The sequence below is a fragment of the Thalassophryne amazonica genome, chromosome 4 (assembly GCF_902500255.1).
Source record: "Thalassophryne amazonica chromosome 4, fThaAma1.1, whole genome shotgun sequence".
NCBI lineage: Eukaryota > Metazoa > Chordata > Actinopteri > Batrachoidiformes > Batrachoididae > Thalassophryne > Thalassophryne amazonica.
This window is the reverse complement of record NC_047106.1, coordinates 141,233,816-141,239,815: the sequence shown is the minus strand read 5'-3', so window position 1 is coordinate 141,239,815 and position 6,000 is coordinate 141,233,816. Positions and strand designations below refer to the sequence as shown.

The following is a 6,000-nucleotide window of genomic DNA, read 5'->3' as shown; positions in this document are numbered from 1 at the left end:
TTACATTGTTACAGTTGTGATTTTACATCATTACAGTTGTCCTGATGTTACGTCATTACAGTTGTTGAGACGTTTCGTCGATACAGTCATTGTGATGTTATTGTTGTTGCAGTCATTGAGATATTGTGGTCATTACAGTCACTGTGATGTTACGTTTTGGTCAGTGGCCCGCGGCGGTTGCTGTTCGGTTGAGTTTGCTGTGGTTGGTATGAATGGGGTTTGTCAGTCTGTGTGTTTGTTGCTGTACCAGTTCACACAGTCACTGTGGGAGCAGCCGGATGGAAATTTGAACCTTCTCCTATTCAGGCCTCCCATTGATGGAGTGAAGCCTCGTCCGATGGAGGAGGGGGAGAAGGAGCCTGTGGCAGTCCCACCTGATTTCTCTAAGCTGCCTCAGAAGAGTTTGTGTCAAGACAAGAGAAGAAAACCACAGAGAGGAGAGGCAATTAAAATCATTAGAGATCAATGGATGGCTGCCGGATGGTCGGAGTGGTGGAATGAGAGAAGACGAGAAGGAAGAACAATCCCTACAGCAAGAACAGTGTCTGCAGAGAGGAAGTGAAAATAAGTGATGAAGGAAACAAGGACAGCGAGGAAACAACAGAAAAGGTGAGGAAGACAGTGAGGAGAAGATGAAGAGGGAGGAGGAGAAGAAGAGTGATTGACAGAGGAACAGGAGAGAGAGAATGGAAAAGCAGCTGGAGAACGAAGGAGAGATGAGTGATGTGATGTGAGGGGCAGAAGAAGGACAAGAGGAGGAAGAAAAGGATTGTAAAATTTGTGAAGAGAAAAAAGTCAGAGATGGAACATCAAGGTAGGAGGTCTGAAGTGGTGCATTGTGGGAGAAAACATCACAGTGAGGAGGATAGAGAGTGAAAGGAGAGAGCAGGAGTAATCAGACAGAAATGGAATGAGGCCCTCGGACAAGAGTACAATGTGTTTGTTTGAGTGTACTACTACGTGTGTCAGTAATGTGTGTACTATGTCACATGGTGATCCAGAGGTGTTCCCAAACCAGCTGGGAAATACAATCACTGCAGCATGTCCTGGGTCTTCTCTGAGGCCTCCTCCCAGTGGGGCGTGCCTGGAAGACCTCCTGAGCAAGATAGTCCAGTTACCCACCGGAGGAATCTTATTTCCACTACTTATATCTGCAATTTTATTCTTTCACACATTACCCAAAGTTCATGACCATATCTGCTGATTGGAGTCTAAATCGGTAAATCAAGAGTCTCACCTTCTGGCTCAGCTCGTTCTTCACCATGATGGTCCAGTAGCATCCATAAAACTTCAGACACCGCAACAATCCATCTATCCATTTCACATTCCAACTTACCCCCACTTAATCTTCTGCACTCAGGACAACAACTCTGTCCATCCCAGAGAGAACAATCCACCCTTTACTGACAGAGGACCATGGTTTCAGATTTGGAGGTGCTGATTCTCATCCCACTCGCTTCACATTTGGCCTCAAACCTGCTCGGTACACATTGGAGGTCACCACCTGATGAAGCAAACTGAACCACATCATCTGCCAAAAGTAGGGCAGTAATTCTGAGGTCACCAAACTAGGCATCCTCCAGTCCCTGACTACACCTTGAAATCCTGTTCGTGAATATCACGAACAGGATTGGTGACAAGGGGAAGCCCTGGCAGAGTCCAAATTCCATCAGAAGAGGTCTGATGCTATGCCAGGTATGCGGACAAAGCTCCTTCTTTGGACATATAGAGACGGGATCGCATGTTGCAGTGGGTCCAGTACCCCATAATCCTGCAGCACCCCCCACAGGACACCTTGAGGAACCCGGTTGTATGCCTTTTCCAAACCCACAATACACATGTAGACTGGCTGGCCATACGTTCAAGACCCTTCTAATATCCTTGCTAGGATAAAGACCATGTCCACCATCCTGTGACCAGGACGGAACCCCCATTGCTGCTCCTGAATCAGAGGTTCGACTAACATCTAAGTCTCCTCTCTAGAACCCTGTCATATGCTTTCCCAGTGAGGATGAGAAGTGTGATTCCTCTATAAAAGGAACATGCTCTTCAGTCTCCTTTGTAAAAAAAAATGGGGACCACCACCCCAGTTTTCCATTACAGAGGTACTGTCCCTAATGTCAATTCACCATTGTATAAGCATGTCAGCCATGAGATGTTGAGCCATCCAGACACATCCATACTGTCTATACTGTGTGTATAATGTGTTTGCTGAATGTTTTATGTGTTTGTGCATGTGTACATGTTGTACAGGTATTGTGTCTGCTGCAGGGTTCTGTGATGGGCAGAGTGGGTGGTCCTGATCTCCAGGTGCTCCACCGTCCTTCCTGAACCGTCTTGTGGTGTGATGGTAGTTTCAGGGAACATTTGATTAAACTTTGATAAGTTTCTCTCTGTTATTTAAAGAAGCACTTGTATGACATCACAAAGATGAATATTTACAGCTGGTCGCACTTCTGGCTGTAATTTCAGTCTACCTCATGATGTCACAAAGGCCTGTAGACCCGTGTTCCAAGGCCAACCTGTGTTGCTGAGCAGACAGTATTGGCACCGTTAGCCTCGTCTGGTTGTGAATTTGAAATAAATAAATGGGCTGAATTTCTGTTGAGCCACTCCATCTGATGGAGCTGGTCAAAGCTTGCACATACACCTACGCATGCACACACGCGCGCGCACACACACACTGTGCTGCCATGCTGGAGGTTATAGAGGTGGGCTGTGATTGATGGACTTTTACTGGCCCATGTTTTTAGTCCTTGGTCTTGGTGAGTGTGTGTGTGTGTGTGTGTGTGTGTGTGTGTGTGTGTGTGTGTGTGTGTGTGTGTGTGTGTGTGTGTGTGTGTGTGTGTGTGTGTGTGTGTGTGTGTGTGTGTGTGTGTGTGAAGCAGCAGGTTCAGCAGTACAACAGTAATTCAGACACACTTTGCACAAAGCGTCCCCGGTGTGTTGGGTTTGGACCCCTGCATGTCAGGGCAGTCTGTTTGTCTTCCAGACACACCCACAACATGACGCTGGTGTTTCATCCACAATTTGACATGTTTTTAGTGGGTAAAAAAATGCAAAACAGAAGCACATGTGTCTTTGTGTGTCGTTTGGATTTGGACAGATATCATGCCACGCATCATCACACGCACAGACCTACTTCAGTGTTAGGTTGGTGGAACACTGCCAGAAAGTCCCTTCAGCTGGTTCCTTATTTTTCACTCAGGGTCACCACAGCAGATCCAGGGTGGATCTGCATGTTGATTTGGCAGAGGTTTTATAGGTGCCCCCCCCCCACACACACACACACACACACACACACACCACCACCACCACATTCAGAGCTGTGGACTATTTTTTAGACAACAGTCTTCTTGCAAGCCTCCATTCCCAACATAAACAGCAGAAAACTCATTTTACAGACACACTTGTATTCACACAAGATTAATACAACCTTGTGATTTTGTGGATTGTTTTACATAAAGTTAAAGGTGCAGACTGCATGGATATGTGCCGTCCATGACACAGTCGTTTGAATAATTTACGTCGTAAGAGATTCATCAGTCAATCATGTTGTATGCATGATAAAATTTTCATGGAGGCAGAAGAGGAAATATTTTGTAGCTTTTGCCTGCTGACCATGGTTCACATTGATGAATTACGTAGATAACAAACCAGACCTGCTTTTAACCCATATGTTACTGAATGAAATGAACACTGTATTATCTAAGTCATAATAATAATATTAAACAGTCGTGTCACTGGTGTTTAGTCAGCGTGCCTGCTTTGTTTGCACTCACGCTTCATGTGGCCACAGTAAAGTTAGAAACACTGCTTTTGGGAATTTGCCAATTAGGTAGCTCAGTATAAGACATTCTTTAAAGGGCCTTTGACACCAGACGTCAGACACCAAAGTGGTGCACATTTCTACCATCAGGACTCTGGTGATGTAAATTTGGCAGAAAAAGTTTAGTTTGGGGCAGGTCCCCTCTTCTGGGAATCAGGGCACTAAACAACCCCTGGAGTCAAAGAAAGAAAGGGTGGAACCTACCCCCCGGTGATGGACAGGGACCAACTGGTTGCATTGGGGTGGAGGAGGACACATAGGACAGTGACCATGGTGCTACCGCAACCAATAGAGGCGATGAGTAGAGGAGACAGGGACCAACAGGAGGTGGCGGGGTGGAGGTGGCTAAGGAACACATCTGCAGATGGAGAAGTGAGTCAGGGTTGACGTCTTAAATGATTTAACTAATCTCTATTGGTTGTGGTTAATCACTAAATTACTATCAGCTGCTTCTGGTTAGTTACAGATGTTATTAATTGGGCAGTGCAGCCTTGTTTGAGGGTAGGCGCTGAAGGGGTAAAATATGAAGCATACGACATAATTTCTCTACTTCCGGGGACAGAAACACGACACTTTGTCTGAGCTCGGAGCTACTCTGGTTAGCTGTGTAGGGTTACTGACTTGACTGCTCCCATTTGCCTCGTCTTCCCTTCTCTGGGAACCAAAAAAAACTAAACTTATCACAACTGCTTCAGTGATTGCAGCCGCAAACAAAACAGTGCACCATTTATCCGTTAGAATTGACGCTTTCTGTGGGAAGAGACTAATCCCCGGGTGGAGTGTGGGAGTGTCAGCAGTGTGTGTGTGTGTGTGCGTGTGGGGGAGCTCTCTGTGTGTATGGCTGTGTGTATGGCTGTGTGTGCATGTGGGGGAGCTCTGTGTGTGTATGGCTGTGTGTTTTTGTTTTGTGTGTGTATATGTGTGTGTGCATGTGGGGGAGCTCTGTGTGTGTATGGCTGTGTGTTTTTGTTTGTGTGTGTATATCTGTGTGTGCATGTGGGGGAGCTCTGTGTGTGTATGGCTGTGTGTTTTTGTTTGTGTGTGTATATCTGTGTGTGCGTGTTTGGGGGAGCTCTGTGGGTGTGTGGCTGTGTGTGTGTTTTTGTGTGTGTGCATGTATATATGTGTGTGCGGGGTCTCCGTGTGTGTGTGTGGTTGTGTGTGTTTTTGTGTTGGATCTGTGTGTATGTATATCTCCATGTGGGGAAGCAGCTCTGTGTGTGTATGTATATCTGTGTGTGTGTGTGTGTGTGTGTGGCTCTGTGTGTGTATATCTGTGTGTGCGTGTGTGGAGGGAGCTCTCTGTGTGTGTGTGTGGAGGGGGCTCTGTGTGTGTATATCTGTGTGTGTGTGGCTGTGTGTGTTTTTGTGTGTGTATATCTGTGTGTGTGTGGCTGTGTGTGTTTTTGTGTGTGTATATCTGTGTGTGTGTGGCTGTGTGTGTATATCTGTGTGTGTGGGGGGGGGGGCTCTGTGTGTGTGTATGTATATCTGTGTGTGTGTGGCTCTGTGTGTTTTGTGTGTGTGTGTGTATATCTGTGTGTGCGTGTGTGGGGGGGCTCTGTGTGTGTTTATGTATATCTGTGTGTGTGTGGCTGTGTGTGTATATCTGTGTGTGTGTGGCTGTGTGTGTATATCTGTGTGTGTGTGTGTGTATATCTGTGTGTGTGTGGCTGTGTGTGTATATCTGTGTGTGTGTGGTTGTGTGTTTTTGAGTGTGTGTGTATATCTGTGTGTCCGTGTGTGGGGGGCTCTGTGTGTGGCTGTGTGTGTATATCTGTGTGTGTGTGGTTGTGTGTTTTTGAGTGTGTGTGTATATCTGTGTGTCCGTGTGTGGGGGGCTCTGTGTGTGTTTATGTATATCTGTGTGTGTGTGGCTGTGTGTGTTTTTGTGTGTGTATATCTGTGTGTGCGTGTGTGGGGGGGCTCTGTGTGTGTTTATGTATATCTGTGTGTGTGTGGCTGTGTGTGTATATCTGTGTGTGTATATCTGTGTGTGTGTGGCTGTGTGTGTATATCTGTGTGTGTGTGGTTGTGTGTTTTTGAGTGTGTGTGTATATCTGTGTGTCCGTGTGTGGGGGGCTCTGTGTGTGTGTGTACTTGTGCACACTCAGATGTCTGACTTTGACTTTGACCTTGCTGTGACCTCTCAGACTCCGGGGTGCAGAGAT

The 6,000-nt window shown here is 46.4% G+C and overlaps 1 protein-coding gene across 1 annotated transcript in view; it reads left to right on the top strand.

Annotated features, from left to right (window-relative positions):
• Positions 1–448: 448 nt before the first annotated feature.
• fat3a (FAT atypical cadherin 3a) overlaps positions 449–6,000 on the top strand; it is a 451,004-nt gene continuing 445,452 nt past the window's right edge. Inside the window, exon 1 of the mRNA XM_034168868.1 lies at positions 449–541. The gene's annotated coding sequence lies outside the window, so the exon portion shown is untranslated. The remainder of the gene's footprint in view (positions 542–6,000) is intronic.